This window comes from Pan paniscus, chromosome 6 (genome assembly GCF_029289425.2).
Source record: "Pan paniscus chromosome 6, NHGRI_mPanPan1-v2.0_pri, whole genome shotgun sequence".
NCBI lineage: Eukaryota > Metazoa > Chordata > Mammalia > Primates > Hominidae > Pan > Pan paniscus.
In genome coordinates, this window is record NC_073255.2 from 140,127,040 (window position 1) to 140,140,693 (window position 13,654).

The following is a 13,654-nucleotide window of genomic DNA, read 5'->3' on the forward strand; positions in this document are numbered from 1 at the left end:
CTTGCTCACCAATGCCTTCAATATTTGCCCAATATACCTTTTCAACTTTAATTTCCCACTTCCTCGGGCACAAAATCTTCCATCTCAGTCATTTCAGGTGAAGTCCACAGCCTGAGACATCATAACTGCTGAATTCCTTTATTCATGTGGAAAAGCCATCCCTTGGCTTTTACATCCTTTTCTCCCTGCCCATCTGAATGCTGTCACCTTCCAAGCCCCAGCCCATTTCTCCAGCCCATATTAATTATGCTTTTTCTCCAGCCCATATAATTATGCAATATATTCTTGCATTATCTTATCATCTTTGAAACAGAGATGACTCATGATTTAGCTTTTTTATATATATGTTTTTATTATACTTTAAGTTATAGGGTACACGTGCACAACGTGCAGGTTTGTTACATATGTATACATGTGCCATGTTGGTGTGCTGCACCCATTAACTCAACATTTACATTAGGTATATCTCCTAATGCTATCCCTCGCCGCTCCCCCCACCCTACGACAGGCCCCGGTGTGTGATGTTCCCCTTCCTGTGTCCAAGTGTTCTCATTGTTCAATTCCCACCTGTGAGTGAGAACATGCGGTGTTTGATTTTTTGTCCTTGTGACAGTTTGCTGAGAATGCTGGTTTCCAGCTTCATCCATGTCCCTACAAAGGACATGAACTCATCATTTTTTATGGCTGCAGAGTATTCCATGGTGTATATGTGCCACATTTTCTTAATCCAGTCTATCATTGATGGACATTTGGGTTGGTTCCAAGTCTTTGCTATTGTGAATTGTGCCGCAATAAACATACGTGTGCATGTGTCTTTATAGCAGCATGATTTATAATCCTTTGGGCATATACCCAGTAATGGGATGGCTGGGTCAAATGGTATTTCTACTTCTAGATCCCTGAGGAATCGCCACACTGACTTCCACAATGGTTGAACTAGTTTACAGTCCCACCAACAGTGTAAAAGTGTTCCTATTTCTCCACATCCTCTCCAGCACCTGTTGTTTCCTGACTTTTTAATGATCGCCATTCTAACTGGTGTGAGATAGTATCTCATTGTGGTTTTGATTTGCATTTCTGTAATGGCCAGTGATGATGAGCATTTTTTCATGTGTCGGCTGCATATTATTTAGCTTTTTTTTTTTTCTCAAGATAGGGTCTCACTGTCACACAGGCTAAAGTGTGATGGTGCTCACTGAAACCTTGAACTCCTGGGCTCAAGGGATCCTCCTGCCTCAGCCTCCTGAGTAGCAAGGACTACAGGTGCAGACCACCACACACAGCTAATTTGTTTATTTTTGTAGAGATGGGGTATCACTATGTTGCCCAGGCTGGTCTAAAACTCCTAGCCTCAAGCATTCATGCCGCCTCTGCCTCCCAAAGTATTGGGATTACAGGTATGAGCCACTGCACCTGGCTGCAAATTATCTGTCTTACATAGAGATCTCTAATCCGGTTATGGATATCTAAAACTTGCCTCAGTTTTTCCTTTGTCTTTTAGTAAAACAATTGGGAATTTTAAAAAATGCAATTAAACTATGTAACCAGCAGATGGCAATAATGATCTGTAAATCAAAATTTCAAAACTTACTTATTAAATTCATTCTTTAAAAAAATCACTGTTCTTATAATAAATCCATTTACTAAATATGAAATGTAGGAAAATTCCAAATGTAACCCCACATAAAAATTACATTGCATATTTCATATGTCAAAATAATTAAGATATTCATCATGGCCAAGATTTAGTTTTCCAAATAATAATGACTTTGTTTTAATTGATTCGAATAATTTATTAGATTTAAAGTTTTAACTTTGCACAAATACATATATATAATTTAAGTGGATAGTTAAGTTCCATCTCTAGCCTCCAGGCTAGATAGAGGTAGTTTAGCGAAGACCATTTTGAAAACATTACAAACTTTTCCGGTTATAATTTGGTAATTTAAAATATGAATTTCACTTTAATTGAAACTTTCTGCATAAAAGATTGGTTTTTATTTGTGCTGTCTCATAATTTCTTATGCATTAAGATACTTTTCCCCCTTTGTACAGTGCAAGGAGTTGGAATTGGCACCAAAGTATTAGTCTCTACTTTATCAGCATTAGTTATTCCCAAAGATGGTGGCAAAATTCTTAGGATCTCATAGTTATTTTATTTAGTAATTTTATTTATTTTCATTATACCTTTCTAAGACTTTTTCTACAAATTCAAACATGAAATACATCCTTTGTTTAATTTTGTAGCTCCATTTTTGCCTTCGAAAAATAGGATAGCCATAGGTATGTTCTTCTTGGAGCTTACTTATTTTCTAGGTAATTTCAAATAGGTCTGCTTATAAATGTTAAAAGATCCTTTCAAATTCTTCTTCAGCAAGTTGCCTCCACTAAAAAAGTGTCTTTGGACATGTGTATTTTATAAAACAACTGCTTCAGTCTAAAACCTTTCTTGGATTTACATATCTTGGATTGACTCATTTTTAAATAGCATATTTGCTGCTGTCGAATTACTTTACAGAGCCTCTTTAAATTCATATTGGATGCAGGTCTTCATCAAGGAGAAAGTGGAAAGACACCAACTTGCCGTGAAGCATACAGCAAGTTTAGATGTAAATGAATCTGTAAGTGATACTTTGCACAATGCTGTCTTTTGGACTATGGAAGAAAGGCATCTGTAATAACAAGTTGGAATTTCCAAGAGTTCCAATCTATTTTCTGTGTCCATGAGGGGGCACTCCCCACTCCTAACCCCCCCAAAAATCCCCAAAACCAAAAAACTAGAGCTCTGTAAGCCACCCATGCCCTGGTCGTGTAGTGCTCCAGGCCTATGTCAGATACGACATACCTTATAAACAACTCCAGGCGTTTATCAGATAAGACATGCCTTATAAAGGCGTGTCTTATTCAAAGGGAGGGAGGTGATCCATAAATTAATTGGGAGATTCTTTCAGCTCCAAGTAGAGAGACTGCACAATTGCATAGTATATGCACATTCATTTGAACCAGATTGGTACTCAGTTATCACTGTTAAATGACTTAACCAACATATACACAACTATACTTATTATACATGTACCACATCCCCAAATCTACAAAATCCATTTTTCCCTGGATTTGATGGTAATAGACCATGTACAAACTCCATCATATTGAGATTATTTTTATTTACCACCAAAGTAACTAATATAAGAATTACTACATTCAATATTAATAAGCAAAAGCCTCTACTATATTAGTCTATTTTCCCCATTTAGTAAAAAAAAAAGTGCAGCTTGCTGCCAGTGCTCATTTAATTTTACATAAACACTTTATTTGATGCTGAAGCAAATCTGACTGATTTTCAACATGAAAATGAAATATAAAAACTGTTCTTAGAGTTATTTATAAACAGAATTTGTCTCTAATCCTAATGTAACAGAAATGTAGATGATGATGTTACAGTAGGATTAGAGATGAGTATTTTTGGGGCAAACAGGAAATGATTTAAAGAATGAGTTTCAGAATATTTATGGGCAGATTAAATGCAAAACATAGTAAAAGTGCCAATGATACATAATGAATCTGTGTGCCGTATTTTACATAATATAATATTTTAGGTTGATTTAAGATTGAACTTTGATTATAATATAGAGTTGAAGATATATCACTAGACTAGGCCCAGTATGCTTTGGCCAATTTACTTTGTTTCTCTAGTTCTGATTTCCTCAACTATAAAATACTTTGGATGACATGGCCTAAATAAGGTCTTTTAAACTTATTTGATTCTAGTTGGTATTTGTACAAATATTTAGGTAGATGCACCTGCTAAGTCATACAGTGGCCTGTACTAAGATCTCTTTTTACCACTTTTTTCCTTCCCTCCTCCTCTGCCTCCAGCTGTGTGTTCAGACTCCACCCTGAGGGTCTTACTCTGCAATCTATCCCACAGTTTGTCCTCTAGTACCTACACTTGTCATTGCCCACCCAGAGGGCTGAGCTCATCTCTCTCTCATCTCTTCGGCCCAGCCCCAACCTGGCCTCCCCCTTATCCCTGAACTTTATTCCTCTGATTCCTTCTCACCTGCACTGCCCAGTCTCTAAGTAGGGTGGGCCTCCTTGTTCCTATTTTCTAATTACTTCTATCTGCTAGTAGCCTAAATGGCAACTAGAGAATAAGGAGGAGAGTGAGACAGCCCTAAATAAATAATAAGTGTTTATATCAAGACCACCAGACTTGTTGGGGTCAGCAGAGCTCTGCTTTCGCATAAGTATGGACCCATCCCCTAAAGATAAATATGAAACTTTAAAACGCTCTCATCTTTGGTACCATCCATTGAAACCCTTTTTGAGATACTTATTGGTGACAATTTATAATCCATTAGTAGAAAAACCATCGAGTTTTGCAGCTTTCATATTTCTTAATTAAGGCTGTATACCTGGGTTCAAAAAAAGCAAGGTAGACTTTTTTTAAAAAATTAAAATTTGGAAATATGTAAAGGGCTAGTGCAGTGTCTTAGTTATAAGTGTTAACAGAATTTAAATCTTCACTATTCCTAAAAGAAACCCTATACCTACTTGCAGTCATTTCCATTCCTCCCTCCTTCCAGCCTCTGGCGTGCACTAATCTATTTTCCATCTCTATGGATATTTCTATGCTGGACATTTCACATGCATGGGATCATATAACATGTAATCCTTTTTGACCAGCTTCTTTCTCTTAGCATCCTGTTTTCAAGGTTCATCCATGCTGTAACATTTATCGTACTTCATTTTTTTATAGCTGAATAATCTTCCATTATATGGATATGCCACATTTTATTTATCCATTTGTCAGTTGATGGGCATTTGGGTTGTCTCCACTTTCTGCCTATCATGAATGATGCTGCTATGAACATTCGTGTACTGGTTTTTGTGTGGACATATCTCTTCATTTTTCCTGGGTGTACACCTAGGAGTGGAATTGCTGGGTCATATAGTAAGTAACCTTTTTTTATCCTTTTCACGAATGGCCAGACTACACCATTTTATATTCTTACCGACAATATATAAGGGTTCCAATTTCTCCACATCCTTGCCAACTTGTTATTGTAATTATAATTATAGCCATCGCAGTGATTGTTAAGCCGTATCTCATTGTTGTTGTTTTACTAAGAGGCTATTTTTAGAGCAGTTTTAGGTTTACAGAACAATCGAGTAGAAAATCTAGAAGTCCCGTATATCCCCTCTCCCCCACACTGGCAGTCTCCCCTATTATTAAACTATTGCATTATTGTAGTGCATTAGTTACAATTGATGAACCAATATTGGTGCATTATTGACCAAAAAGTCCATAGTTTACATTATAGCTTACTCTGAGTTGCAAAGTAGTATGAGTTTTGACAAATGCATGATTTCATGTATCTGCTACTACAGTAGCATCACAGAGTTATTTCACTGGCCTAAGTATCACCTGTGCGCCATCCCTTCATTTCTCCCTCTTTCCCCCCAAACCATGGAAACCACCAATCTTTTTACCATCTCTGTAATTTTGCCTTTTCCAGAATGTCATATAATTAGAACCGCCCAGTGTATAGCTCATTTTCCACTAGCAGTATGTATTTGAGATTCCTCCAAGTCTTTTCACAGCTTGATAGTGCATTTCTTTTTATTGCTGAAAAATATTCCATTGTATGGATAATGGATGTACCACAGACTGTTCATCCATTACCTATTGAAGGACATCTTAGTTCTAAGTTTTGGCAATTATGAATAAAGCCGCTGTCAACAGTCATGTGCAGATTTTTAAGTGGACATAAAATGTTAACTCACTTGGGTACATACCCGGGAACATACTTGCTAGATCATATGATAAGACTATGTTAGTTTTGAAAGGAATTGACAAACTATCTTTTTAAATGACTGTACCACTTTGCATTCCACCAGCAATGAATGAGAGTTCCTATTGCTCCACATCCTCACCAGCATTAGCATTGCTAGTGTTTTGAATTTTAGCTCTTCTAATAGGTATGTAGTTGTAGCTCATGTTTTAATTTGCAACTCCCTAGTCACATGTGATGTTGAGCATCTTTTCATATGCTTATTTGCCATCTGTATATCTTTAAGTATCTGTTCAGAGAGATCCTTTGCCCATAATTTGTCTTTTCCTTACTGTTGAGTTTTAAGAGCTCTTTGTATATTTGAAATACGAATCCTTTATCAGATATGTGTTTTTGCAAATGTTTACTCCCAGAGTGTGGCTAGTCCTTTTTTTCTCTTAACAATGTTTTTCACAGAAGTTTTTAATTTTCATGCAGTCCATCATGTTAATTTTTTTGTTAATGGATTGTACTTTTGGTGTTGTACCTAAAACACCAAAACTACCTAGATTTTCCCCTGTTACTTTCTAGAAGTTTTATAGTTTTTCATTTTGTATTTAAGTCTATGATCCATTTAAGTTAATTTTTGCAAAAGATTTAAGGTCTGTGTTTAGACTTATTATTTTGCATGTGGATATTCAGTTGTTCTAGTACCATTTGTTGAAAAGATTATTATTTCTCCACTGAATTGCCTTTGTTCCATTGTCAAAGGTCATTTAACTATATTTATGTGGGCCTAGTTCTGGGCTCTCTGTTCCATTTATCTAATTGTCTATTCTCTTGCCAATAGTACACTGTCTTTATTACTATAGTTCTGTAGTAAGTTTTGAAGTTGGGTAGTGTAAGTCTTCTGACTGTTTTTCTTCTTTAATACTGTGTTGGCTATTTTGGGTCTTCTGCCTTTAAATAAACATTAGAATCAGTTTGTTCTTAGCCACAAGTAACTGGCTGGAATTTTGGTTGTGTTTGCATTGAATATATAGATCAAGTTGGGAAGAACAGACATCCTCACAATATTGAGTCTACCTATCCATGAACACAGACTATCTCTCCATTTATTTAGATCTTCTTTGATTTATTTCGTCAAAGTTTTGTAGTTTACCTTATATAGCTTTTGTGAATATTTTGTTTAAACCTATTTGTTCTTTTTTCTTTTTTTAGTGATGATATAACTGTTTATTTCAAATTCCAATTGTTCATTTCTGGTATATAGGAAAGCAACGGTCTTTTAAAGTATTAATCTTGTATCCTCTAACCTTGCTATAATTCAACCTTGCCATAATCACTTATTAGATCTATGAGTTTGTTGAAAGCACATTATTTTCTATTTTTAAAAAATATCAATAAAAATAGGAAGGAAAAGATCCATTAAAACTCCAAACAAACCGAACAAATAAACCCACTTGTATTGCGCATGAGTAACATAACTATCCAGGAGGACAAAAAATGAATTAATCAAAGTAACTGCTGAACATATCATTTGGCTATATACTGTTAGTTGAGTAGCATGGAAACAATGCAAACAAACCCTGACCTTTTTTTAGAAGGTTTGTGTGTTGTAGTTGTACAGGTGAAGCAATCTGAAATTAGTTTTAAGTGTATGGTAGAGTTGAGTAAATAAATACATTGAGGTAATTGTTGAGCCTTCTTCCACTGTATTCCATACAGATATCGAACGGGGCAAAGCAAGAAAAGAGGACTCTGTGGGAGTGCATTGGAATTGGAGGTATCAGTATGAATTCATGATTTCTAATACAGTAGGAATCCTTTTGCCATGAAAGACAAAGACAGGCTGAAGAGCTATACTATATTTAAGGAGACTAAAGTAGCATGATGACTAAATGCAATATGTGACCTTGAAGTGGATCTGTACTGAAGAAAAGATATGCTACAAATGATATTACTGGGTAATTTGACAAATCTGGAATATAGATGATACGCCAAAGTACTGCATCATTGTTAAATCTCCTGAAGTTGCTAACGCTACTGTGATTATTTAGTGGAATCTTGTTTTTAGGAAATACACTTTCAATTATTTAGAGATAATGGGGCATGACATGCTACTTACTCTCAAAGGGTTCAGAAAAATAATTTGTATATATTACATATCTATGCATGTGCATGTGTGTTTATGCACACACTACTCACTGTAAATGCACATGATAAAGTAAATAGGGCAAAAGGTTAACAATTGTGAATCTGCATAAAGGGTGTACAGAGTTTCTTTATGGTCTTCTTGCAACTCTTCCTTAAGCATGAAATCCTTCCAAATAAAATATTTCTAAAAGGTTGGTGTTAGGCATGCACAAAAAAATTAAGGGTAATAGAGTAGACTTTTGAAAGCAGGGAGTAATGATAACATCAAATATTTTAAAGGACTGTCATGTGGAAGGAGGATTAAAGCTTATAATTTGGCTAATCTTATTTGGTGTCATTCTGCTTTGTGTAATATCATTACAGCATATCCAAGTGCTCATGGCTGAAATGAGATACAGGAGTTTTTAAGTTTTATGGAGTCTTCAGTATAATTCAGTACAGAGAGGTGCAAAATCATGTGATTCTGAGGGTTCATTGGGTAGCATACACGAATGAAGGGGACTGGGTGCAGAAAATGGAAAATAGTGGGAACTTGAGAGCAATGTCTTTTCCAAAGGCTTTCAAATGCAACTAAAGACAAACCCAAAATACTGTGCAGTAATCCTGGGCTGTGTCCAGCCTGTGAGTGGCCAGCTGGGACCCACAATCTTATCTAATCCTTTTTTTCAGGTGAAGAAACAGGTACCAAACATCATAAAACAGTGTAAGTGAATGAAAGGTGTAAATGGGTGCATATGTATTTTTTTAAAAACACCATTTTTAATGAAAGAAACTAATATCCACACATTTGTACTTATGTACAATTGGGGTAATATATAATTTTAAGCTGTTTACAAGTAATATGTAGTGCTTCAAATATTACATAAGGTTGATAATATATTTCTAGCAGAAATAAATATATTGCACTTAAAAAGAACTGCATTATATGTTACTTCATAGTATTAGGCTTATAACTTTTTTTCATAAAACATTTCCCATGCCCTTCCCCACACCCCCAGCACACATATTTCATTACAGTGACTGTTCTCACGCAATTCATTAAGCAAATGAACACAGCAAACAACAGAACTGTGATAATGTCTACTAAAGAGGCTATATCTAATTTTATCCTTTAGGAAATAAAACAATTTCTTTTATGTTTCTGAAAATAAGGAGGAAAAAACCCAACTAAACACAATATTTTAATGAACCAGAAGTAAAATACAACTTGTATTTTTTGTCCATATGTATTATTTCACAAAAAATGATTTTGTTTTCTTATTATCAAGATATTTCATTTAAAAAGGAGAGGGTAATGAAGTTATTTGAGGGAGGGACAGAGAAAGAAGGGCTAGAAAATACATGTGGAATATTTACCTGTCAAGTATTCATAAATAAACCTTTCCATATGTAAGCATTCTGAAGAAAGGTAAGTCTTGGAATATTATAATTGGCATAGAATATAAGTAGCAAAGAAAGGATTTGATGGTTTTTTAAAGTTTAAGGAGCTTATGACCTTCCCTTTGCGTGTTTACAAAAAAATCCATACATTCTAAAATAACATAAAAACTTGTATAAAACCCATCATCCAGCCAGGCACAGCTCTTTAAAGGAGAAAGCTGAAAATCTTATCATCTGTCCAGTGATTTGTCTAGATTTAGGGTAGAGTATTGCTTTGTTTGTAATAATTATCAATTTCCTACATGTTTAATAGTGACAACAGTTTTTCTTACTTAGTCACTGGAAGATTAAGTTGTTTTTCTTGCAATTTGTTACTCTGCACATTACATAACTGGATTTTTGAACTTTTTAGTTACTGAGTCATGGCTAAGCTTGACTGAGTATTTAATGGGGTGTAAAGTCATTTCATCCTCTTTATTCAAAAGTGATTTTTCTCAATATAAATCAGCTTATATATAAGCAGGACAGCCTGAAAAGCTACTGTGAAATACAGAAATAGGATAAATATCCTAACACCTCTTTGAAAAAGGCAGCATGGGATGAAGATACTTTACTTCTAAGAATATTTATTCCTTGGCCTTTTAGAGGGTTTTCTTTTTTGGTGGGGAGGGAGCAGTTGGAGAGGAAAGTGTGTTGTCGTGGCTGGAGAAGCAAAATGACAGAGATATGGATAAGTGGGGAGACCTTGGAATGCCCCAGAAGTCAGTGTAACTCCTATAATATAGCCCTACACAGGGCCTTTGCTAGATGACGACTCATCAGGAAGCTTCTTAATATCTCTTACTCTGTGCCCACCTACTAGGAATGATGATAGGCCTTCTGGACAAGTTACCATTGTTATTAACTCAAAAGATCCAGCAATACAATATAAGCTCATTAATCTACACCTTGTTAACTAATAATCTGTGATGTGCTAGACAAGCTGGATATGTTTACCTATATATTGCCAAGGGTAGACAGAGGAGAGGAGAAGACTAAGTTAGTAAAAAAAAAAAAAAAAAAAAAAATTGAGACCGGGTGCGGTGGCTCACGCCTGTAATCCCAGCACTTTGGGAGACCGAGGTGGGTGGATCAGAAGGTTAAGAGATCGAGACCATCCTGGCCAACATGGTAAAATCCCGTCTCTACTAAAAATACAAAACTTAGCTGGGCATGGTAGCACGCACCTGTAATCCTAGCTACTCAGGGGGCTGAGGCAGGAGAATTGCTTGAACCCAGGAGACGGAGGTTACAGTGAGCCGAGATCATGCCACTGCACTCTAGCCTAGCAACAGAGTGAGACTCCGTCTCAAAACAAAACAAAACAAAACAAAAAAAGACCTTGAATCTACTCAGAATTATTGATATTTTAAAAACAAACCACAACTGCAAAACCTATTAAGTTCTGAATTAATTCCTCAGGATTAGATAAAGCAGGTCTGGCAGGACCTCTTTTTAGCAGCACTTCCCATTAGCCATGCTTTTTGACACTATAATATACTTGGGGGGCGGGGGGAGGCGTGGGAGGAACCCTGAATATATTCTAAATATATTATAATTCATGGCCTTTATTATTCAATTGATTTTCCCATTAAATAGATAGTTCTTGAAGTTACTTTTGCCAGAATGGGCTTTGGAATTTTAAATACTAAACTCCCAAGGGTTTAATACGAATCAATGACCAGGATACCTCAGAAAGGCCCAGGGAGGGGAAATTTCTACCCCTTGGTTTCCATGGCTCAAGTGACTCTGATGAGGTTAAGCTCTATTTCACTTGTGCTTCTTTTCTCTGGTTTGAATAATACTTAAAAATATATATCCAATTTAGAATTTTAGGTCTGACTAGTCTTTGTTTTCTCTAAGCACTCTTATTTATAGTCTTACATTGCTTAATTACAAAATAAAATTATGAAGTCAGGAAATACTAGGTAAAACCATATTCAACGAAAACACACAAATCTCTTTGAGACACACAGATTTGTAGAAATGTCAAAACAGTATGTATTAAAACAATCTTTTCATCCTCTTTGAAAATAAAATTCAGATACAGATTCACCTTAGTAGACCAGTAATTTATCAGGGTATTGAGTAGCATTATGTAAAACAGCATCTTTTGTTATTCCTGCTTTAAGCAGCAGTACTCTATATTCAAAGGAGCACTGGCAACAGGCCAGCTATTAAATAGTAAACCCCTATCCTAGCTCTATGGATAGTTTAAACATTACTCATAACTGCTTTTTTAAAGAAATGCACACCTGTACTTTGTTTGAAAACAAACTACCTGTGGTTACTACAGCATAACACGCAACAAGTTAAATCTCAGCTCACTTCAACCTCCACCTCCCAGACTCAGGTGATCCTCCCACCTTAGCCTCCCGGATTGCTGGGATTATAGGCATGCACCACTACACACAGCTAAATTTTGTATTTTTAGTAGAGATGGGTTTTCCCGTGTTGCCCAGGCTGATCTCGAACTCCTGGGGCCAATTGATTCGCCCGCCTTGGCTTCCCAAAGTGCTGAGATTACAGGCCCGAGCCACCGTGCTGGGACACACCTTGATTTCTTACAAGCTATGTGATCTTAGGAGGTTTCTTAACTTTTCAGAGCCTCGATTTCCTCATCTGTAAGGCAGCAGTGATAATATTAGCTTTATCATCAGGCTAATTATAAGGACTAGGAGAGAAAGGTTTCATGGAAAACTGTAAACTCCTGTATAAACTGAGTAATGATGCTATGGACTGAATGTTTGTGTCATTCACATGCTGTAGTCCTAATTCCTAATGTGATGGTGTTTGAAGAAGGGGTCTTTGAGAGGTAATTAGGTTTAGATGAGGTCATGAGGGTAGAGCCCTCATCATGGGATTAGTGCTGTTTAAAGAAGACACAGGAGAAAGCTAGCTTCCATCCTCGTTGTGTGGATACAACACAAAGAGCTGTTCACAAACCAGTAAGTGGGCCCTCACCAGACACTGGATCTGCCAGCACTTGATCTTGGATTTCCCATCCTCCAGAACTGTGGGAAATAAATGTTGTTTAGACAGCGATACCCAACTTTTTTGGCACCAAGGACCAGTTTTGTGGAAGACAGTTTTTCTATGGAATATGGGGGGGAAGGGGGATGGTTTGGGAATGAAACTCTTCCATCTCGCATCATCAGGCATTAGTTAGATTCCCATAAGGAGTACTCAACCTAGATCCCTTGCGCAGTTCACAATAGGGTTCACGCTCCTATGAGAATCTAATGCTGCCACTGATGCGACAGGAGGCGAAGCTCAGGCAGTAATGCTCACTTGCCTGCCGCTCACCTCCTGCTGTGTGGCCCGGCTCCTAACAGGCCATGGACCAGGGTTTAAGTCATCCAATATATGGCAACTTTGGTATAGCAGCCCAAACTAAGATAAATTATTGTTGTATATACAATAATAATATAGTTTGATATACAATAATGATAATAAATTGGGCCTAGCTTTCGATAGAAACACAGTCATGTTATCCTACCTCTTTGCAGTAAGTCGATCATATGCACTTGATAGAGCTCAAAATAGTAAGGTGTTACGGGAATCAAAACACAAATGTAAAAAATGAGCAAATGACCATTATGAGGTTTAAAACCATAACATGACTGAGCATGGTGGCTCATGCCTATAATCCCAGAACTTTGGGAGGCCGAGGCTGGAGGATCACTTGTGCTCAGGAGTTCAAGACCAGCCTGGGCAACATAGCAAGACCTTGTCTCTACTAAAAATAAAAAATCAGTTGCGTGTGGTGGCTCATACCTGTAGTCTCAGCTACTTGGGAGCCTGAGGCGAGAGGATTACTTGAGCCGGAGAGGTCAAAGCTGCAATGAGCCATGATTGTGCCATTGTACTCCACTCTATCTAACTTGGGCAAAAGACCAAGACCCTGTCTCAAAATAATAATAATAATAATAAAACCATAATAATTAGCATATTTGTCATATTTTCATCTCTCTAATCAACCAGAAAAGAGTACATTAATTGAATGTGTGAATGCAGCGTCCCTACCTAGTTAAAACTAAAGGCATTCTGTTATTGCTATGTTAATGCCATACTAAATGAAATATTTTTAGGCTGGGCACGGTGACTCACACCTGTAATCCCAGCACTTTGGTAGGCCAAGGAGGGGGATCACCTGAGGTCAGGAGTTCTAGATCAGCCTGGCCAACATGGCAAAACCCCGTCTCTACTAAAAATACAAAAATTAGCTGGGCATGGTGACAGGTGCCTGTAATCCCAGCTACTCGGGAGGCTGAGGTTGGGAGGCCTGCCTCGGCCTCCCAAAG